This window comes from Tetrao urogallus, assembly GCF_951394365.1.
Source record: "Tetrao urogallus genome assembly, chromosome: 11".
Classification (NCBI taxonomy): domain Eukaryota; kingdom Metazoa; phylum Chordata; class Aves; order Galliformes; family Phasianidae; genus Tetrao; species Tetrao urogallus.
In genome coordinates, this window is record NC_136824.1 from 6,238,389 (window position 1) to 6,262,902 (window position 24,514).

Genomic DNA, 24,514 nt, shown 5'->3' on the forward strand with positions numbered 1-24,514 from the left:
GATTTTGCAAACCTTAAAGCAAATACTGTCCAATGTCACTTAGGCTGCAAGAAAGCAAAGCTTAGCTTATATGACTTCTCACAGGCATTTTTACTGAGGTCCTTACCATAGGATGCTACAACCAAATTATAGTAGTATTTAGTTGAGTTGTGGCAGACATGACTGATTGTACAGGTGCAGAAAACAAGGAACCAAACCTCAGAGCCCAGGAGGCTCCTGGCCATTCACAGCTGAGAGCTGGAAAATGCCCATGGCATCCCCTCTCCCCCCTGTGCTGCCCCACAGGTCAGAGTAGAAAGAGGATAACCCAAAGCAACGTTTTAACAACACCTTTATGCTAAAAACCACAAAGCTATTTTTGGCCTCTGTAAGGACAGCCCTATTTAAGCACAGACTAATTGCGCCAGCACTAACTTGTCCTCGTGTTAACTTCATTTCCATCCAGACAGAAGCTTTCAAGCAACAAGAAAACCCTTTCAATATTTAATCAGCAGCATGGCCTGAAACAGCGGCTACCAGCCCTGGCTGCCTCCCTCCTCCTTTGCAAGAAAGCCAAACAGGAGCCCTTGCCACAGCGTCTCTTTGGGGCACCTTATATTTCATTCCTCTCTTTCAGCTTCTCCGTTGCCTTCCAGGTGTAAATCTTGCTTTATTTCCTGCTTATGGATTGGAAATTGCTGTGCTCAGCAGCCTGGACTCATGAGTCAGCAGGGCTTGAGCTCTCGCCCACTTCTCTTTGTGTAAATCTTGTCTATGGACAAAACTTTGCAGAACTTGCAGCAGGCAGAGGGGCAAATGCAGGATTTTTCTAATCTGTGAGCATTTCCTATGAGACCACCAGGGTCCTGCACCCTCCCCAAGCTGCTGTGCTCCTTGCTGTCTCCCAGACTGCCCCTAAAGTCCCTGACATCTCAGTGCAGGGCTGGGGATGCCCGTGCTGCCTGGCACCTGCTGGCTCTGCAGCACAAAACCTTCTCTGATGATTTATGGCGTTTGAGCTCCTTACAGCAAAGATCATCTCCTGCTAGCATAATAAAAGAGAACCTAATAGCCAACCCTAACTATCCTTATCTAAGAGAAAAAGAAAAAAGAGCCCAAAGCAGATGTAATTAATGATAAATAATAAATGCCAGATTAATTACAAATTATTTGCTTTAATTCACCAGATCTAAGAACATACCTTCATTTTCCAGAGGATGGCACGACCTCAGAGCACTGCCACAGTCACCAGAAGGGCTCGTGGATGGCAGTGGTTATGGTGGGATCTGTCACATGTGCACTGGAAGTAGGCTCCATGCTCCTTCTGGGCCTCCATCAAAGTTTGCAATTTGGGGCTATCGCAAAAGGAAAGGCTCCTCAGCTCCTCCCAAATGCCAAAAACCTTGGCTAGCAGCCAGTAGCAGACGTTTCAGGAGAAGAAACCACTGGGATTTCTCAATCTGGGTCTGCTATAAATCATTTAACACCTCATCCACAAGTTCTCCTAACTAAAGCACACCAGGAGGTTTTTTTGTGAACCTCCAGGGGTGCTGAGTGGTGACACCGGGGCTGCCTTGTCCTGAGGACATCTACTCCTCTTGCTAATGGTCAGCTCAGGAGGACATGAAGCTAAGGAGGCAACAGCTGTGCTGGCATCACAGATGGAACCAAAGCCTGAACAAACACATCCATCACCCAGCTGAGAGTGGATGAACTTCACAAGAGCTGCTGTGAATCACAGCAAAACATCGAGTCTAACCAAAGCACTGAATCACAGAAGCAGCTGTCACACAGCCCTGCGGCATTTCCTGCAGGAGCTCATCCAGCATCAGGCCTGCTCTCCAGGTCTCTGTCTTCTGCAGGACATCCACAACCTCAAGGCAAGACACAGAGGAAGGCATTTCTCAAAAATGGATTTAAGCAACGGACACAGGGCAGTTCTGGTCTGTAAGCCATGTCAGCCATAGGAGTTCTTGTTATTTGGAGATGGTATTTTAGGTTATGGGACAAGATTGCCTCACCTTTGAGAGGGCAGGTAGAAGTATCTTGGACCTGTATCTGGCTTCTGTTGTCTTGATCTGATGTCCTCTGGGTCTTGGATGAGAAGAGACAGTATGCAGCTCTACTCTGTCTCCACGTCTCTCACAGCTTTGTAGATCTATGCTATCCCTCCATACCTACAGCCATATCCCCAGTCTGTAATACCAAGAAGAGCAACAAACAACTCTGAAAGCCAGTAACCCTTATGCTTCATTGTGGCAAATTCAAATACTCTAAAACACTTTCACATTTCATCCACCTCCAAAGAAGAAAAGCCTTGACTTCTTTTTTCTCTCTGGGATTAAGGCATTCCAGAACAAGCACAGGAGATCTGGGTCACCTTAGACGTGGTGGAATCTCTTAAGTCTGATCATAATCATCTATAGGACAGTTCTAGGAAAAAAGCTATTTGTCCTTCAAGTGGCCTGAACTTCCAGGCTCCTTTACCCAGGCTCTAATCTTTTCTATAAGGGTTCCACACCCTCTTTTGACCCAGTCCTTCCTTCTAATTCATCTCAGACAAACGAATCCACAAGGCCACCTTGCTCCCCAGCTTTCTTCTACCGCCAAACAGCAGCATGCATCTATTGGCATAAACGTGATCTCAAAGTCGTGACTGCACAGGAAGAACAACCATGCTGAGCAGATGGGTTGTGCAGGAGGATGCCCTCATTTTAAACACAAATAACTGGCAATAACTTAACAGATGTGGTAAGAAAAATCTGGACAGACAAGCACAAGGTGACTGGAATCCAATGTCAGTCAAGTACTGTGGAATTTTCCCTGGCAAAGAAAGGTTTCATCTTCCATCTCCTTGATTATCTTGTCCAGAAGAGATAATTACATTGATGTTAAGTGTCTTCACAAGAATGATACAGGTATTCTCCATTTAGGATCTCACGTGACTCGCTGCCTTTACAAGGTGGATTTTTCACTGGAGAAATCTAGCCTCTGTAGCCCAAAAGTCCACGAGAAAAGACTGAAATTCAAGCAGAAGTCCCCAGCCAAAGACTTCAGTGTCTGTCCTTCTCTTCCCCAACATCAAATCAGCATCCCTCAGGAAATATCTTTGAGATGATAAAGAAATCTATACATCTAGCGTACGGCAATATTAATTTGGCCCTGGACTCTCGGCAGATGTACCAACATTACCACAGATGAGTATGAGGATTTTCTCCTTATAAATGTTACAGAGCCATTAATCATGCAGGGGAAATTAACCCTGCCAGGCAGCACTGCAGCAGAGATCAGGAAAGCACAGTCACCACTGACCAACGGCTCGGGCTGAATGTGGGGGAAATGTCAGGTGCACAGATGCACAACAAATAGCAAAGAAACTCTGTGATCTTCAGGGGAAACAAACCCTGCCTTATTCAAGATTTCCCTCCATATGCAGTCATCCAGCTCTCCAAAGACAACATGTTTGGCAGTTCCTGCACTCTCTCCTTACACAAGACAGGGATTCAGTCATGCAAAGCTCACTCCCCGTTCCTGCATGCACTTCACCCACTGTTCACAAGACACAGATCTTGCACATAAGATTGTCGCCCTGAAGCCCATGAGAAACAAAAATCAAAGCCAAAACTTGCTGCTTAGAAGACAAAGAGCTTTAAGTATAATGAAACTGGTGCTTGAAACGCCAAGGCTGCTCACGAGTGAGCACAAGGAGCAGAGTCCTCACCCCAAGTACCTGCCATCAGGGAGCACAACACCTGTGAGTTTATTGCAGGTGGAGGTTTCTCTATGAACACTCCAGGAGAGGAACATGTTTATAAACAAATCACCCCTGCTATTTTCTCCAGGAGTGTTTCAGGAATGTTATTTATTTGTTTATTTGTTTATTTCACTCGTAAATAAATCAAGAAAGAATTTGCATTGCTGTCATGAAGCCAAAGGATTTCAAAAGCCTCCTCTCACTAAATAACCTTAGGAAGTGCTGGATCAAAGCACCAGCATTTGGTTGGAACACAGGTCTGTCCAGAAGGTCATAGCTGTGTACTGTCAGCAAAATAGCCAAAGCTTTGTCACTCTATTAATTTTCCTTTCCTTTCCTCTTTTTTTTTTTTTTTTTTTCTCAGCAGAGGAACATTATGTACAGCTCTGTGGATTCGATACCACCAGGTTACTAAGGCTGCTCTTAGGTTTTTTATTCCCTGATCCTCTTGAGGCAAGGTCCCTAAATTCATCCCTGGTGTCAGAGCTCTGCTATTAGGTGCAGAAAGCCCACTGGGGAAGTCATGAGAGTTAAACCGACTCACAGACCTTTCCTTCAGGATATCAGATAGCAGTATAGTCCAGCCAGACCTTTCCTTCCAAGCATCTTTATCTGTGCTCCCAAGATACCAGCTATTCTCAATGCCTAAGGGGCTGGTTTCAAGGAAAAACACAGACTTTGCAATGGAGAAAGTTTATCAGCTAGAAAACATGACAGGCTTTATGCATCAACATAGGGGCATGAATTCATGACCTTCCAAAACTCCTGCAAAGGACAGAGAAGCAGCATTTGGGTAGCAGCTCATCCAGGATTATCACCCCACGGGAGCACCGCTGGTGTCAGACCATCAGCTCACAGTGTGACCCCGACCAAGCTGGAAATAGCACAGAAATGAAGATTCCAAGCGGGCAATGAAACGGTATGTGAGTTAAAGCTGCTCCAACTGCCTGGGCACATGCATTGTCTGATCTGCTTGCCTCCCAGCCTCTCACTAATAGTCATTAAACTGCTTTGATGGGCACTGACCCCTGGAAAAGCTTCAGTACAAACACAACTGCCTTCACTGTTGATTTTTTTTTCTTCTTTTCTGTTGTTTTTTCGGCTCCTCTCCCTTTGTTTTTTTACCCCATTGAATCTTACTACTTCTAATTCCCGACCGATTGTCCAGAAAGGGACCAAAGGAAAAATCATGTCTTACCAGAACTGTGAAATATCTCACTGCAGCCATTCACCAGCCATTTCCCCTCTTTCAAGCCTGCAGAGCTGCTCCTGAAAGGGTCTCCCCTTTCTGCCGGAGATTAGAAGTAAATGCTCTGCAAGCCAAGCCGATCATCCCACTGCGCCTGCATCCAGGTACCGGAGCAGAAGCAGTGGAAAAGTCCATCAGGCAACAGCAAACACTGGCGCATGCACGCACACCCCAGGCACAAAGCAATAGGAGCAGGGGGAGGCTGGAGGCAGAGCAGATGGGAGGGGGTGGCTCAGGGGAACCAGGCAGCAGGAGATGCTAACGTGACAGATGTGTTGACTTTAAGTTAAACAGGAAATTGAGGATGCTTGATGCAGGGAGGAAAGGCACTAGCTCACGTTAAAGGCAGAGGTTTCCCATGGTCTTCCCCCTTTCTGCTCTTTCTCTCTTCTATCCAGGCTTTTCCTGATGATTTCTAGTTGTTACCTCATGCACAGTCAAAGGTATTTCCCTTCTGAAATGGGAGGTGGGAGCACAGTCATTTATGCCCCGTTCAAACGAAGCTGCTCTGAAGTTATTTAAATGACAGCCTCTAGATGCTGGGAATGCTGAACATCAAGGTGAGGCTTCCCATTTGCCTCAGTTCTGGGAAGAGGAAAATACAATTGCGTCTAATCCCTGATTTGGGTCATGTAGGATGGACTGCAGGGAATGGAGTAAACTGATTTAAATGCAGGAAAGGACCATACCAGTGTTGAGATGGATTTCAGCTTCCAGAGACTGACGAAAAGCAATGGCCCCGTGACAAGTCCAGACTCAGATCATCACTTGTACCACCTGCTTCAGCCTCCCAGACCAGCTAGTGCCCAGCAGTGGATCCCTGTTTTGTTTTTGGTGCCATTCCGACTGCCACCCTCCTCACATTCTATTCCTCCTACACACTGTCCCTGAGCTGTGTTATTGGCCTCCCTTCAACATTTTAATGGGGTACTGACAATGATTCATTCGCACTCCAAACTGATGAACCAGAACTTGTCCCCAGAACCACATTTCCAGAGCCAGACAGAGAAGGTAGGTTGGAAGCACCTCAGATGCATTGGCTGCAACCCAAAAAGCATTCATTTTTCTGATTAACAAAGACAGAACTTGGAAAAGTCTGGTGAGGCTCTTTCAGTTTGGAAAAGCACAGCTTTGGATCTCCCGTCCTTCCTCCTACCTTCTGCCACACTCTCTTATCTCTGCAATTATTTATAAAGCTCTGTGTTCTCTCCTAATCAGGACACCACCACGTTCCCTTTCTCGCCACACGTCACTCGTGTGTCACTCTGCGTCTGGACCCCCAGTGACCTCCAGGAGGGCACAGCAGGGCTGCGGCAGCCGTGAGTCATCAGCAACCTGCCTGCACCCCCAACCCTGTCCCCTTCCAACGGGGGAGGCCCAGGGGGTTTAACGCATTCTAATCCTCAGGATGGATAATTCGAGGAAAGAGGATTAGTCCTTCTGTGCAGATCCCACACCCAAATATAGAGCAGCCTTCCCTTCGCCTTGCAGCTCCTGTACTCTGCCCCATCTCGCCCCAGGGATCTGTTGTTGGGGTCCTGGCTATGCTGCTTTACCGTGTATTTGGGGACATGTGTCATGGTCCAAAACTACACAGTATGGCATCAATGCCTCAAGAAGAAAGAAGGGTAGTGCTAATCTTAGATGATCCCACAGCAGGATGCTGCAACCAGCAGAGCTGCCCCAGGAATGGATATTTGCCAGAGAGCTGCAGAGTAGGAAAAGCATATTATGGATAATATGGATATTGTTGTGCCTTCCCTATTGCCCCCACAGAAGGAGGAATAAAGGGGGGAGCTTCAGCCATACTCCTCTTCCCACCTGCTGCAGACACGGAGTGAGGTCTGGCACAGCCACCGCAGTGTCTTTATTTGGCTGTCAAAGCCCTAATGGGACTTTCAGTTGCTGTAACATTAATGCATTGATTAGCATGAGAGTAATTCCATAATCTTCTCAGACAAGAACAATTTCATGAGTTTCAGCTCACGATCTGAAAAATTAATTTGCCAGGCTGACAATGCAGAAAGAAGACCTTGGAGGTTGGCTCCAGCTTTCACAGTAAGACCGTTCCTCACCCCAGGATTTGGCCACCAGACCAGGAGTGGGAGGAGAAGTCAGAGCTAGCACCAAGTGTGGGCAAAGGTGACAGTCCCCAGCACTGATAGCACAGGGGCTTCTCTGTCTTTTTCACTTCCCATTTTGGTGCATTTCATTGCACCAAAGACAATGCTCCCAACTCAGAAATTGTTATCATAGAATCATAGAATAATTAAGTTTGGAAAAGACCATGAAGATCACCCAGTCCAATCACTCACCCACCCTCACCATGCCCACTAATCATGTTCCTTAGTGCCATACCTCCGTGGTTTTTGGACATCTCCAAGGACTGTGACTCCACCTCCCTGGTCAGCCTGTCCCAAGAGCAAGATAGAACCACTTCTTCACCATCCTATATTTTTCTCTGCAGGGAATCAATCCCAGTTTTGAAATTAAACTCACATACTGCCTGTACCAAATACCATGGCACGTGTTTTTAGACTTACCATGACATTTCTCACATCCACTCGGAAAGTACTTCTAAAAGCAGATGCCCACACCCTGCCTGTAGACAAGCAGCCAGGTTTACAGAGATCATCTGTATGGGCAAGGCTGCCTGGCTGCCTCTCAGATAGCTCTCAGCTGTGCCTGGCAGAGGGATACACGAAATCTGGGCTTGTACCTTCAAATCAGCTCCCTCAAGAAACAGCAATCTGTTTCCTGATTTTCAGTGTCCCAGAATATAAGTGGTGCAAATCACATTGATACTCCAAGGGGTAAGATAACTGGAGAGGCTGTCTATTGGTGGATGTTTTCTACTTGGCTTTGATACCCTTGTATGGTTTTCTCATTACACTTTTGCAAAATCACATCAGGAAAACCAAATGTGACTCCGTTTGACACAAGTGGGCATGGCTCTCCAGCAGGGCCCTGCAGACAGGAGGCACTGGGAGCCCACCAGGAGCTCGTGGATGCCCTCCCTTCTTTCTGTTGCAGAGTCAGACTTCTGGCTCAACACTGCACCCTGAGAGGACACAGAGGCTTTACTGTACATTCAGCATCTGGCTACATAAGGCAAAGCATTAACCCTTTTCCTCTCTTTAAAGCATTAACCCTTCTCTCTTCTCCCAAAGGATAATGCTGGAGAACCAGACATGAGGCAGCAGTTTTCAGGCTGTGCTGCACTCGCTGTAATTTCTGCCCATGGAAAGAAACCCCTTTAAGTTCTGGTGCTGTGTTTAAAAGTGCCTGATCTCAACACAGCACAGGTTTCCCTGAGCACTGCAATCCTCCCCACCTATACATTACAATCATTGGGTTGTTACTCTTTTACTATTTTTTTTTCTTGAGAGAAGGTGATCTATGACCACTGAACTACTTCTGAATCCAGTTGCTACCCATGATTTTTAATAGGACTTCAGTGGGTTCAGTTATATTATTGCAGCTAGATACATGAGTAAATTTTCCCTTGAACAACAGTTGTTCTATCAGAGCAAAAGAACATCAGTCCTTACAGCTCTGTAGGTCTGGATGTGCCATAGGGAAAGGACAGGTGCATACACACGTGCACAGGAACTCCCCACTGGAGAACCCACATCCCATGACAGCCCTGCTCAGAGTACAAATCCTGCCAGCTCCCCACACTTCATTCTCTCTTTACCTTCATTTCATCCTTCCTAAGAGAACTGACAAACTGCAGGTTTCAGTTTTATCTGTGTTTAAGATCTCCTAGAAGGATGGGAAGGATAAAAAATGGGAGGACAAGCCATAGGTGTGCTGGCAGCTGGGAGGGCAGCAGTATGTGTGGGGTTGGTGTGTGCAGGGTGCAGCACACTTGCACCCAGCCCAGGGTGCAGGAATCACACAGGCATGCAGACGGACATGTGAGCAGTTCTTTAAAAATCACCTCAACCCAAGATAAGAAGATAAAAGGCAGCAGCTCGTAGTGAGCACAGGGAGCTGGACAGAGTGACGGAGCAAGTTGGAATTGCTGCTTCCCCCCCCTCCCCGATCTCACTGCACTACGGTGCCCCCCAACGATTCCCATGGATTCATCACAGCTCAGACACCAACCGCCTCCTCGAGCATCCTCATTTTCAGCAGCACCTTTTGTATTATCTTTAGAGAGAGCTTTTCTCTGCCCCTTACGCTGCCTCCCCAGCACTCAGCACCAAGCCCCCAGGAGCTGTTGGCTTTCTGGCAGCCTCTTCTCACTCCTTTCCCCCCCGAGAACTGAGAGAGAAGACTTTGCTCTTACCTTGGGCACCCCAAGTTGCAGCCGATCCTGTTTGCTGCGCAGCGCAGCGGGAGGCTCCGTGCCAGCATCTCTAGCAGTGATGCAGCCCTGCTGGGTGCTGCATGTCAATGATGCAGCCCAGGGGGGGATCCCGGGATCCTGGGAGCCCAGGGCAGAGAGGAAAGTGGAGGGCTGCCTACCCTACCTCACTGCACTGCCCGCCCCAGCTCTGCTGCAGAGCAAGAAGAGAGGGAGCAGAGGGATGAGGAGAGAGAGAGATGCTGCTCGGCAGGCACTAAGGGAGAGAGGAGAAGCTTGTGTAATTTCATCACGTTAATCAAATCCAGCCCCTTGCCTTACGTTACAGCTCTCCAGCAGAGTTCTGCATTACATGGATTTTTTAAAAAATTATTTATTGTTATTGCTATTGCTGTCATGCAGGCGTGCTTCTAGCTGGAAGTAGAAGGGAATCCCAGCATGACAGGATATCATTCTGGCACTCTCTCCACTTCTATTCACTCCACTGCTGTGTGCAAGACCCCATCCCTGGAGTGAGCAGAGCTGTAGAAGATGACGCTCTGTGTGCCACATTTCAGGGACAGCCCCACTGCAGGACAAATCTGTTCTGCTCACAGACCCCTCGTGTTTGTAATTGAGAGTCCATTGCCAGAACAACACCAAGAGCAGAAAAAATCCCAGTGCCTATGCAATTTTGTGCTTACAAGACACTACATGCGGAACTTACTCCGCTGTAAAATCCGAACTACTTTCTGTTATTAAAAGAGATAAGCGGGAAATGCAAAGAGGTGTTTTACTGAGGAATGAAGCACACCAAGCTTAGCTGCACTGCAGGGCTGCTCCCCAGGTAGACAACTCTGCACTAGCTCCAGCTATGCGTGCTCCAGTCCCAGCAGCTCAGAGCTCAGACTGAGCTGATGCCCCAGCATTTCCCCACTGACTTTGTGCCATTTGCTCACTCCAATAGCAGTTATAATCCCAGCTTGCTTAGGTCAGGATGGGGACTGCTCAACAGCCTGCTCCCAGGCACCAGACTGCAGTGTGGCGCATTCTGCATGGGCCCATTGAATTAATGATAATAAGAAAGCATTGCCAGTGCTGCTGGGAATGGGAGCACTGCAACATCTCTGTGCACAGAGGTGCCCAAATTACTCCAACGGAATTGGAGTAATGGAAAATAGTAATAAAGACTCACTGGTAGATAATGACTGCAAGTCCAGCCCTCCTCCCAGCTCTGTCAGCAGGTGTCAGCCATAAAGCCATAGCTTTACCTGTGCCTCAGTTTACCCACCTGTCAGACACTAGGAGTCATCATTTGGATGCTCCCAAAGTCCCTTTGTCCTGTATTTTGTAGACCGTTTACCCACCTCAGTTCACCTGATGTGAATCTCCAACTCAGATGTGTTTGCAGTTGTTAACAGACTTCTACTGTGGGCCTGAAAACCTCTCTTCATCACATTGTTTGCTGGTGCAACTCCTGTGACTGTGCTGGTGGCATCACTTCCATATGAAAACTTCAGTAGATGATTAATGTGGTTATTTTCACACCCACTCATTTAAAAAATAAAATCTGAGGCTCAGCTTTATTCTCCCTAGTGCGACACATTAGTTTAATTGCATTTTGCATTTGGTACAGTGCACTGATTGCTTTGATGTGGGAGCACTTCAGAAGTCAAATTATTATCATTTCTCCTGGATGCTGTGGGCCAAATATCAAGGCTATGGCAAAACTAAAAAGCAAGCCAATCTATCACAGTGTCACTGAGAATCACTTTGCATACATATCACTCTTCCTGCCAGACCTTCAGCTCATTAATTCTTTAAATTTTTCAAATCACAGCATTTTGTGTCAGACCCACTGCACCTCATGCTCCTTCCATGATTACATTCCATCAGAGGGAACTTCAGGGAAGCCCCAGAGGCACTCTCTGAAGCCCATTGCAGCTGCAACGGAGGAAGGCTGCTTTGCCTTATGCTGCTTTGCACTTACAGGTGACATCACAGGAGAGAGAGGAACACAGTAGGATGGCCAAACCATCATCCTGCTGGCTCTGCTGGGCTGTTCTGAACTCCTAGCAGAGCTCCTACATCCACATCTGCATTACTTACATCTGCATTACGTTCTGTTTTCTATGCAGGATAGATCTAGCTTGAGTAAGATCATATTAAATGCCATTGCAGGACCAATAGGAAAGGGGACGATAAACCTGAGAGATGATTCTTATCTCTGTGACCATCAGTGCTTATAATTACCTCTGCACCTCTGTGCCTCCCTCCATTAACCATGGCTGTGCTGTGAAGACGTGAAATCAGAGTGCCACTCTTTAGCAGCTTCTCAAATGCCACTGAGAAGGCTTACGAGGAAAACTAAAGCAAAGTCAGAAGGCTGTGTACCTGTTGAATGGGGTGCATTGTTTAGAGCTGGTCAGACAACAGAACAACACTGGTGACACCTGAAGTATGAGTCTTGCTGCCTCACAATGCCAATCTGCTGATACTACTGTTAGAAGTAGAGATGAATGGCTGGGGATGAGGGAGAGGAGGAAAAATCTCAGTGCATTTTCTACTTCCCACTGAAATTCTGAACTTGTTTGAATAAGGCTCTGTTTTCACAAAACATAGACATACTTTTTTTCCCCTTAAATCAGCCTGTCACCTCCCTTTCGGCACAAGCACCTGGTTATGGATTAAGCACCTGGATGCTGCAGCCAGCAGCTTCAGAGGGGCAGAAGGTTCCAGCAGTGCTTCATTCTCTCCATGGATTGGTGAAACACAAGCACAAGCTGCAAAATGCCACGTGTTTGTACCCTCTGGCATATTTCAAAACTAAGGGGTTCCCTGCTATCTAAAACTGACACATCTCCAATGATGTTGGCATGGGAAAAAGCGCAGCCATTGTGGCAATAGCAAATTAACTGATCTGGGAATACGAGCTGGAGAGGCTGAGCCATGCTACAAAAAATAACAAATGAGCATAATAGTAAGAGCCTAGCAGAAAACTACTTGTAATACGGAGACTTTGGTTTTCCATCAAATTGTGTCCCTGCCATGTGCTGCACCAGTGGGATGCAATGCCAGAAGGCTCCCACCTGCAGCATCGTTGGCTGCAAATGGCTGAGCATGGAGGCGCGAGAGAGCCTGAATTACTCTGATCCAGCAGAAACGTCTCCATAAGACAGGCTTGAGTGGAAGACGTGGGTGCAGTGGCAGGTGTTGGTGCAAAGGCTGAGCTAATGAGCATGGTAGGACCTGTGCTGACAGCGTCAGACCCACTGAAGTGTAGCACTGTCACTGTCACATATGAGGTTCTGCTCCACTGCATCCTTATCAGGACCACCTTAAACATTACCCCTTTTTCTTATTTTGGCTAATGGTTCTGTTAGTTGAGATTTAAAACCCCAAGTAAAACTGCAGTGAACCACCAAAAAGCAGTTCAAACTGCTTTTTCTTCCTTTGTTTTTATATCTTTTGAGGAAGGATGCATTATCAGGTCAGCAATGACTTTGCAGAGCACTAACGCGCTAGGCAGAGCTTATTTATGTGGAAAGGATGAATGGTTCCCTACATGTTAATAGCACAACCGGTGACAAAACCTTGGCATTAATATTTAACATCCTTTGTTATGTTCATGCCCGACTGCTATCCAGAGAGGGCTGAGTCAGGAGATTGGAAGCTGCTGGGAATTGAATTAACCATTATTGGTGGAAATTCACAGAGTGGAAACTGGAAAACAGAAGAGATGTTGTTGTGCTGTATGGTAGCCCAGCAGTCAAGAGATTGTGCTTTTATGGACTGCGTGTAATGTTAAGATAGGAATTATTACAGTGGTGCACTTTAGCTTTTATCAACACCTTAACATTACAGCCTGCTCTGTATGTGTTTGTAGGTATTAATTTGGTGAGAAATGAGGGAGAAAATTTAATAGCCTAAAACCTGCATGCATCCCCTGCAAATCCACGGCTATTCACATGGGAGCAGGGCAGAAATCAGAGACAGAGCATGCTTGAAAGCGCAGGCGAACACACACACACATCTCTATGTTACATTAGACAAAAATTATCCCCAATCCACTCTCCCTGTCCCCATCGCCACAGAGCTGACGGTCAGACGCAGTTCCATCCCGCTCCCCCACCCCTGCAGCTGTGGCTATTAATCAGCTTTAATTGCCCATAACACTACACTCCAAGGCCTGCCTGTGTTTCCACCGCACAGCACACTTTTCATCTGGGTGACTTTCAGGAGCACTGCGTTTTATGTGGGCAGCTAGAGGCGTAAGAAAATGTGCTGTATTATATTACAAAGACATTTTATATGGAGCTGCAACGCTAGAAAGGGAGAGACAAAGGTGGGGGTTCGTGTTTCATATTTTTCTTTTTACTTTATTTTTTTTCTTCCTGAAGGTACGCCTTCTGCGGAATGTCCTTGAGGGAAGCAGAGGGGCCTCCCTTGGTGAAAGGTAGAGAAAAAACGCGGGAGAAGCAGCGGGCAGGGGGCGAGGGCAGCGGCACCGAGCGCCGCGAGCCAGCAGGGGGCAGCAGCAGCGCGGCCCGGCGGGCTCAGACGGCCTGCTGGCTGCAACATGGCGGCGGGGTCTGGCTGATCCCAAGCGCCCACAGCGGCTAGCTATTGCTGTATATTAACAAGCGTAATGAGGAGCCATCCATATTCCTGCCTGCCACCTGGGAGTCCCTCGGGCAGCCGCTCTGATATTTGCTCTTAAACCCCACAGCTGCTCGTTCCCCAACCCGTGTTTTTCCCTCTGGAGCCAGCTGGATGTCAGTTGCGTGTGCACATGTGCCTCGCAGTGAGAATTGCATTAGCCGAGATGAGATAGACTCCTCCCTTTCACCCAGCCCCCTAGGGTGGGTTGCAAAGGAAACCCACAAACTTTTGGTTTTGTTCTTTATTGAAGCTAATGAAGAAAACAGTTTGCAAGTTCCGTGACTCATGTTTCTATCCTTCTGAGCTACAAGTGGAACTGCAGTGTCAGCCTGGCGGGTCAGCGTGTGACCACAAACAGCACTGCCAAGACACACGGGGTTTGATCCTCACAGTAGGGATGGGCACACAGGCTTGCTCGGTGCTAATAAAGATGCTTTTGTCTTGTCCAGCTGGAAAGGACTAGCTGAATACCCCACAAGAGGGCTGCCTCTCATGTGATTTCCAGGCTGTGCCTTCTGTATCGCGCAATCTGAAATGTTAGAGAAAGGGCCCAGCCCTGCTCTGAGCTTCTGGGGCATCTGTTGGTTTGCTGCTCTCAGTGTAAGATCGGGGCATGGCCGCCTGTAAGAGTCCTCAAGGAGACCAAGTAGATGCCCGACATCATGTACATGACTCTTCTAAACATAGCTGTGGAGCACCACCATAGAATAACAGCAAAGTTTCCATGCTGAATGGGAAAGACACTCCCTGTACTGTTAAGTGATGTGCAGAAGCTCTAATACAGTAGCAGTCTCTGTCCATGTCCTTTTCTTTGTAGGATATGTGATAACGTCAGTGCTGTGTCAAACACATCACTAAGCCTGTGTATTTTTAGGGATCTACCCTTTCACCATGGGATGTGCAGCATACTGAGAAGTGCCACAAAACAACCAGCTGAACTAGAGTTAATCAGCACCGTAAATAAGATGCAGTTGATCACTGTGAAGGTTGAAGCTTCATTTGGTGAACGCATATATGATTCCCAGCTGATGCCTTCTCTTTCCTTTCTCCTGTGTATAGACCATGAGCATATTAACCTAGATGCTACAGCTTTTATGAATGCAGTCTGAAGTCCTCCATGGCATGACCAAGCACATGTGGCATAAGCAGATTTCATCTGGAGACACTGTAATCCCTCCCTGATGATATCCTCCCTGATGATGGTATTATGCTGCCCACTTCTCCTGGTGGAGCATTGCTTCTCCATCTTCACACAGATAAGCTCATCCAGGTCTTTCTTCCATGAAGTGAGTTTTCTTTATTATGGTTCCAGAAGACATTCAAAGGAACATGATTTTCATGTGCATGCATGCACGCAACTGAGCCAGGGAGGGATCCAAGCCTCTTTTGTCCTTGCCAGACTTGAAAGCAGCCAGATATCCTAAAGTTTTGGAGACTGAATGGGGGAAATGGGTGCCGTGGGATTGCCAGGGCAATGCAGATTCAATTCCTGGCCTCTTTCCAGCATTTTGCAGCCTCACCTTTGCCCAGTCTCTAACAGACTGGGAAGCAGACCATGTGCAAAATGCACCCCACTCCCTTAATCATCTCCCTACACCATGTGTGTGCATCTGCCCAGATGCTTGCTGCCTAGACATTTTACTCTCAGCTCACACTATTTCCCAGTGCTGCAAACAATCAGCTGCTGTATTCCTCTGCAAGCATAGCACTTCTATGCACAAAACAGGAAAGGGGAGGGGAAAGGACAGGATCCCCATTCACACTGCTTGAAATCACTGCCTTGCAGTGTGCTGGCAGTCCTTGCAATGTGTTGTGTCTACATGTAAAACTTCTTCCTGAGTTCTTTTCTCCCCATGCTCTGAATGCCCAAAAGTGACACAGAAGAGCTGGAAAAACCAATCAACCCTGACTAAATGGCAAACACGATCTCTTTGTTTTACTTTTTTTAAGAAGAAAAAGAAAAAGAGAGTTCTGACCCCCAAACTCCCTTGTGAGAGCCTGATGTGTGGTTATATCAACATATCAGGTAATTAATAGATCCCTGGTGCCTTCTGATAAATTCTCAGGTCAGGATACAGGCATCTCTAGCTGACGTGGCAATGATGGGTTCATTGCATACCCCTGCACTGACCTGCAGGCTCCAGCATGATTCCTCCAGCAGCACAAGTAAACCCAACTTGTTCTCACCCAGCATCTCAGCACTGCTTACCTTCGGGATTGCTGGGCCTCTGGATCTGGAGATGCACACTCTCCTTGGAACTCCTGCCATGCAATCAGCTGAGATACTTCCATGTCGCCTATCCCCAATTCTCATCTGAAGGAAATATCTCATCACCATCTCTAGCAGACATGTGGTTCCAGACAGCTAGCAGCCTCATCCACTTGTAGTCCAGCCTCGTCTCTGCTTTGTTTGCCTCTTTTCATGGCAACAGACAAGCTGTGGAGCTTTTCACCCACACACTTTACCTGATAACAGCCTCGAACCAGCATCTGTTTGCCTACAGGCACAACTCCTTGCTACTAGTCAGGACCTATTTCTTAGGAATTGTTGCTAAATGATGTCACTTTGGAATGAGCTCCATCAGCTGTGTCTGCACTACCTCACCTGCCACTCCAAAACCACTGAGCCTTGCTGCTGGCTGTGTCCAGCTATGCACAGGGATAACCGCAGACATCGAGGCAGCTCCCTCTAGTGCAGCAGGAGGATGTGCTCAGCTCCTTCCTGAGCATTTAGATCCACAGAGCTTGAAGAGCTAAAGCTGTGCTCCCCATCCCACACGATACAGTGTTTGACTTAAAAACATGGCTATTTCACAGCTTTGCATGGAGCTATCTTGATTTCCAATTTGGACTTGGCTCTTGGCAGAACACTTAGAGCATCCTTTTAACCTTTGTCTGCTTGGTCTGATGGTCAGATATGAAAGGGTACCAAGGAGCAGCTCAAACACAACCTTTGGCTCAGTAGGCTTGGGCTGAGCCACAGGCCAGGGCTGTCTGTCCCTGGCAGGGGGATGTTTCCCCATGGAAATGTCACACATACATTGCCAGGGATAGGCAAGAGCTGCACTCATCTAGCCTGATGTGGCTTTAGCCTCCTCTGATTTACAGCAATGCACAACAATGTATTTAAACTCTTGGATGGACAGCTGGGCTGTTGCAGCATTCCCTCATGTTGCTGTTATTGTAGTGGAGGTACAGTGATCCAAGCTACAGTGTCACTTATCTAATATCTTTTGACCTGACCGTGCTGGGTGTGGGACCCAAGACAAACACGCAGTCACACAGACTCTCACACATGCAGACACCCTTTGCAGCTTCATGGGTTTTGCTGGCTTATGAACAAGGGAACAAACAATCTGAGGGAATGCATCTTCTCACCAGGACCCATCAGAGTGCAAAATCCCACCCAGCACCAAGGAGTCATGATTTATGATTCTGTTACTGCACTGACAGACAGAGGCAGGAAAAAAAAAAAAAAAAAGTTTTGCCAGATTTTTCATCCCCTTGATGAAGCAGGAGTCTCAGCTTTTCAATCTACTTGTGGTTTCACCCCTCAGTTTTAAGGAGGAAAGCTTAAAAGTGGGACAGGTTCGACAGCTGCAAAGAGAATAAAGAAGATGCTGCAAGGGGAAAAAAGACTCCTAGGCAGACTAGAGCAGAAAGACCAGCAAAGGGAGAACATCTGAGTTCAACAGCTGAGGCAAAGTGCTTTTTGTGTCATGTGAACATCGAAATTCTAAATGTGAAGACTGGGACTCCCCAGAAAAAGAATTAAGCTCAGCAGGTAGCGCTGCCTCTGTCCCAGGTTAGACCATACAGACAATCCTGGTTTATCAGGGTTTTGGAAAAAAGAGGTGGGGTCATGCACACAGAAGAGCATCTCTCATCTGGGAGCACTTGCTCCAAGAAGCCTTGTGTTGGAGTCCAACCAAGCAGCCAGAAGGACAGACTGACATCCCTGTGCCCACAGCCCCAGCCGCGGGGCATGACCTGCTTTGCTTCCTGTATTGTTTGCATATCGGTCTAGAAAAGTTTCCATTTTTGTCCTAGACGTTGCTAAAAGCAATTTCAGTTGAAAGCTAGTAATTAAGAACAATAATGAAGCAGATGCGATTTTTAAGCATTTAAGGTTGAAAAAGTTTGTATGATCCTTGAAAACGGGATTCTTTAAAGGACTGTGGCGATAAATTGTTCCCATAAATGATGAGAAATGTTTAAATCAATAAAACGTTTGTTTAGATGTCCATATGGAGGAAAGATACAGTCTGTTGCTCTTCATATTGGATTGATCCCACTGTGTTAAATTACAGCTGGCTACGGCCCTGCATCGTTTACTGCACAGCTTGACGAGCATGTAAAATATTCACACTGAGCACAAAAATTTTGTGTGTCTGATCTCTGCATTGTCCTTGTCACTTCCTCCCAGCCAGGGCCAAATTAAAGGCTGCTTAATATGGGGGGAATCTCGCCACAGCTCTCCCACAAGCCTTTAGCCACATTACCCGATATCCTCTCGGATGGCCCCGGGGAACGAGCAGCTGGGAAGCAGATGTAGGCAGCTTTCAGCACGTGACCGTGCGTCTGCCTATAGCACTAGCTGCGTTTGGGATGTATCAGCTGCTCTGGCCTGGTGGCCATAAATACATAAATACAGCAGTAGTGTGGGCAGGGTCTTAAAGGAGTCGTGGCTGTTGGAAGGCTCCCAGAGGGTAGCAGCAGTTGTGGGTGGCAGGGAAGCAGCCAAGGAGCCTAAGTGGGAGTGGGAAGCTGGGTGATGCTCCCAGCCTCTCAGTGCTTTTCCTTGGTGATCCATACTGCAGAGCAGAGTGGGGTGTTCCTTGAGGATCCCATGGAGAGGACAGGGAAGAAGCTGAGCCAGTTAACGGGGGCCCTGAGTTGTTGGTGCTGCAAAATGCCAGGCTGTAGCCCCAGTGTGCTCACTTTGTCAGGCTCGCTTCATGAAGTTGGGCCAGATTTCATCACATTTCTCTACACACACCTTTTGTACATGCCAAAATAGCCCCATTAGTTTAGATATGCTGCTTCCTGCTTCCTGCAGACACACTTCTACTTCCACAGCTCTCTTTTCCCTTGGGAAAAGGAGCCTGCAAACCTGGGCATTGTTGCAAGAAGCAGCAGCAGCAGGGCAGGAAGAGAAGCAGCAAAAAGCAACCTGATGTCCTAATGAGGACCAGTAGAGGCCACTGCTGTATGCTTGAAAATAACTCCAGGGCTGATGTCCCTGGCGCAATCTTTGCTGTCAAGCACTCTTTCCTCCAATGTGGGTTTTCCTCTCTTCTCCTGGTGTCACATCTTGGCTCCAGCACCCCCAGGCGTGCTGCAGACAGGGTCGGATTCAGCAGCCCTTTCTGTTCTCTGCACAGGGTGATTTTAGTGGCTGCACAACTTATTTCCTCACCTCCAAGCTCCAAACCCACCAGCTGCCACCAGTAATGAGAGCTAACACACGCAGACCCCCGGGAGGCTTTGGTTCTCCAGCCCAGGTATCTTTAAGACAGTGTGGTATAGAGATTATATATATATATGTATATATTCTGGAGTCTTTCAGACATGGTAACCTCTCCTGTCTCTAGCACTTTGCCTTTGTCCCCTCTATAGACCCATGCCACCCATCCTTCCAGCTAGCTGATGGCAATTTGGGCTGACTCTTATCACAGCCTTGACAGAAAAAAAAAAAAAAAAAGATATAATATGGATTGCATGTTGAAATCCGTAAAAATATTTCTTCAGGCCTGTTTGTACACAGCCGGCAGTGCAGCAAGATGTGGAGTGCCTTTGATGTTTTCAATGGCCTGGGTCTATGAAAGTCAAGCTGAACTGTGCCTCGACTTTAAGGAAGCAAACAGAGAGGTGACTATGAACGCCGATTGCTGCTTTTCAAAAAGGTGCCATTGTGGAAAAATAAGCAGGGTACCAGAAATAAAGTCAACAGTTCTTTTAAAAATAACTAAATTTCTTTAAATAACTTTAAGCATATTTTAGAATAGCTTGAAACGTTATTTTAAGAGACAGAGGGCCTTTTTCATTGTATGATGAAAGAGGACGTTAATTTTTCAGAAATCTGGCATTTTGTCAACGTCTGCCTTTGAAATTTATGAAGACAAACTCACTCCCTGTGCCTGTGTTTTATCTGCTCATTACTCCCAGTACCAGGGGAACAGAGTGCTCTCACACTGTGCTCTGATGGAGATGTTGTGCCTCGCTCTGTCTCGGTCATGATGAAATGTGGCTGAGCACATTCAGCCTGTTCCAGCCGACGTTACGCCTCTTTTTGCTCTCCAAGTGGAAATGCAGTCATCAGAGGGTGTGTACGTGTGTGGGAGATGGCTTCTCACCGAGCAGCTGGGATCCAGGCACTGGTGGGGCAGCGTTGCCACATGGAGAAGCTGCTGGACATGTATATGGCCATGGCTTCAGGCCAGCTGGCAGCACTCCGCTTTGCCATCAGCCCTGTGGGACATATGGGGCCAGAACCTGAGTTGAAGGTTATGTACTTTCTGCCCTCCTTGATGGGGAAAGAAGAAGACTTCAGGCTCCTTACGAGCAGATGCAAGACCTGGTATGGAAATGTTAGGAGCCAGTGCTTCAGGCAGCAGCAAATCTGCTGGGGACAAATAGTGCTTCCCTCTTCCCTATTTGTTTAATTCGCTGTATATCCGTTTCCACCATTAAGCAGCTGATGCTGAGTTACAATGGGAATTGCCCAGGGATGGCACGTGGTGTGCACATGCATGGAGGTAATGGCTTTACTGTGACCCAGTGGAGCTCAGAACCAAGTGAGAGCCTCAGCAAGGCTGCCGAGAAACTCAAGGGCTGCTCTTCACCTGGTAAGCATGGATTACATGCAAATGGCTGCTTGGCTTTTGGGGAGAAGTTGTTTGGACAGCAGAGCCAGACACAGCTCAGTGAGGTGTTAGATCACAGAAATCTCCGTGGGAGAAAAAAAAATAATAATTTTAAAAATGGCTATTTCACTTTTTGAGACACTGCTTGAGAGATTGTTTGAGTCTAGCTGATGAAATGCTACAAATGGGCTCTGGGGAACTAACTTCTGCTAGCAGAAGTAGGTGAGGCTATGGGGAAGCCTGATACATGGTCTAATAGATGTTAGCTTCTGTGCTCCTACAAAGCTGTAGTAAAAAGATGCATTATGTGCATCCTCCCTGTGCCAAACACAACAGCTCCCTTCCTCACTCAGCCTTTCAGCACACACTTGAGGCTGCCATATTACACAAGCCATCACCCAGCAAAGTTCCAGATCCAGCCAGCACTCTGTATAGATGGGGGAAGGTGATTAGTCTACACCTTCGTTCTCACTTTCAGAATAATTATCACTGCTCTTTGCTACATTGGACAGCAAAACTGTGTTACAAAGACGTATAAACACTCCATGGCTCATTAAGTTTCTGGTGCTGTCTCTTCTCCTCTCATTAAGACACACAATAAATTCTGCCCCACAGCCATGTCAGAGTGTATAGAGGGGGCTGCCATGGCTCACCTGAAGGTAATGGGACATGACAAAAATTGCTGCCGTGCAAAGACTGTAGATATCAGCTATTAAGAAGTGTTTGAATTTCCATCAGCTGTCTGCACAATCAATGCGTATAGGCAAGCAAATAAGCAGGAACGTTCTATTTGTGGCTTCTTAGTTATAAAATCGGTTTTAAAATACAGATTCTTTCAAAATAGCCTTACATGTGCCCAGTAAGATGTCTTGGTCTTTTATGCGTATGTTCTTTAAATGCACAGCTGTAAACTACTGGCCCAAAACAATTTTTTTTAACACGAGGTTTCTGCACAAATTGTAATGTTTGCTTTATTCTTCTGGTGCCACAAAACTTGAGAGAATAACTCAGTTACTTTTCTCATTTTAAAAGTGCTCAAAAAAGGAATCTGCTGCCATTGCAGCAGTTACCTGACGTGACTGAGTGCTGGCACAGAGAGCTGAGCCTCCGGGTTTCACTTTCAGAACAGGTCCTTAGTTGTCAGGAGTGTCTGTGGTCTTAATAACTACAGATGTAAAGGAACTGCAAATGGTTTTATTGATATTTGGATCTGTGTGTAAATCAGCCAAACAATAGCGAAGGAGATCTTTTAGTCTGTGTACTTTCAAGGCTTTCAAGAGCTCTTCATAAGGCAATCAAATAAACAGCGTTCCCAGTTTGTGAGAAGTGTCATTTCTCTATCTTCCATCAGAAACAGGGAAGGTAACACCGCACCAAGAGGCCCAATGCTTTGCCGGATGGTTTGTGATGTGCACCTTTCTTCCTATCACAGCAGAACAAAGAGTTAGGAGCATGTTGGCTTGATTCTCTCTCCGCGTAACACTAAATCCTCAGATGTGGTTTGGGGCTGAACACATACATGCATCACTGCTCTTGCTGCGTGACAAACGAGAAAAACGAGTGCCAACATTTGGGAACGGACTATAAAAGAGAGAGAGCTCAAAATCAAATCAAAGGACTTTGAAGGGTATGTTACGCAAGAGAAACGTCACCCAATGCTATGTTTATGTGTGCAGCATTGACTTTTTTATGTAGTCAAGGCTTCTATGGTACGAGACATTTAATCTCCTATCAAGCAATCTTCCTCAATGAGGAGACTCTCAACTTTCTGATCTCTTGCTGCAAGCACATGAGTTACTTTCTGCTCTTGACCACCCCAGGCAGACAGTGGGGGAAGGGTAGAGTGAAAAAAGGGAAACAGCATTTGCTGAAAGTTGCAGGTGACAGGGTCACTTCATCAGCCACAAATTCTCAGGGATGGCAGCTCACCCAAAAGAGCCACTGCCATGACCCTTTGCTCCCCAGGGCAGATACATCTTAAGGCACCATGAGAAAAGCAGAAGGAAGGAAGTGGGAAGGGGGTGATAGGTGGGAAAGTCATGGGAAGGGGGGAAATGTGTTTCTGGCAAAACTAATATGCATGTTGTGAAGACAAAGCCCTCATTAGTTGGAGAAATCTGCAGACTGTAATGCCATCCAGGACACCTGTCAGTGCAGGGACAGTGGGGGCTGTTTGATCCTAATCTATTTCTTGCCAGCATGGCTCAGCTCTGTCTCTGTTTGATCTACCAGAGGTTTCAATGGCTGATGCTGTGGCCCACTCTGCAGCCTACAAGGCTGGAGATAAGTCTTCAGAAATACCCAGCTGACCTTGGAATGAGCTTTGCTTGGATTTGCTTACAGGTGGTGATCAAAAATACCGTGTGACGGCTGCTTAGTGTGAAATAGATCCCTTCCATACAAAAGCACATCAGTGTGTATTACAAAACACAACTTGCCCAGCCGGAGATGCCAGAGATGCCATACCCCATTCTTGACACCACCAATGTAATGGGCTTCTTCAGGCTGCTGAGAAGTGCTTGAGAAGCAGTCTAGTGTTACAGGAGTGCACCCAGTGAGTGCCCAAACCCCCACTGTCTCTCCTGCCATTAGGATTTGTGGCAATGCACCTCTGATTTTCTAGGCTCTATTTAAACATTCATTTACACGGCATGGTGAAGCAGCTTTGTTTTCCCCTCTTGATAACTGAAGTTATTTTGACCCGCTGCCACAAGAGATCTGCGCTTGACGACAGACCAACTGTTTGTGCTGCTGAGCAGAGAGATGTTCAATGGCCTTTTGTATTTCTTTGTGATTTGGAAGCGTGTTTAGTCAAGGAAAAGCACAGTGGATTTTTGCTGATTGCTGTGCACATCAGCATTGGTGGTGCAGAAGAGCTGGGACCATCTGGTGGGTGTACGTCATCTTGCAGAGCTGGGCTGGCTGGCAGCGGGCGCAGAGCTGGTGTGCAAGCAAAAGGGGCTTATGGTGCTATGGGGAGGGGAATTTCCTGGTTCCCCTGCACTGGGAATTTCATTGAAGAGAGTCTACTTTGTTCTTAGTGCATGAAGCCAACTACCACAAACTGCCACAGGTACGTGTTGTAATGCACTGCTGTTGGCAAAACAGCTGGTGGGTGGCTCATGATGGAGATTCGCGGGGCAGTGTTTTAAGCAGTTCAGGTTCATGGGCTTTGTGAATATGCCTGAAGTTGATGATGCCTGGTGAAGTATAAGAACAGGCTGCCCAGGGAAGTGGTGGAGTCACCATCCCTGGAGGTTTTTTAAGAAAAGGGTGGATGTGGCTCTGAGAGACATGGCTGGTGGGCAAGGTGGGGTTGGGTTGACTAGGTGATCTTAGTGGCCTTTACCACCATAATGATTCTATGATTCCATGTTCAGAGATTTGGGTTCTCTGGCTGATGTTCCTCTGATGAAACAGAGATCCAAGGAAAGGGATCTCCCTTAGAGGAAGGAAATCTGGTCCCCATTTGCCTGCTGAGGAAGGAATCTCTTTTTGTACTTCTTTTTCATTCAACAATCGCAACTTCATGAAAATCAGCACGAGAAGTTTGATTTAGTACTTAATGCAAGGATATAAAGGTGGGATGTGTTCACATGTTCAGATAAGCTGGAAATATTTGCCACCACCAACATGGTATTGGTTCCCAACAGCTGGAGAACTCTCTCTCTCCCTCTGTGATTTGGGAAATCTCATCCAACCCACAGAGATAA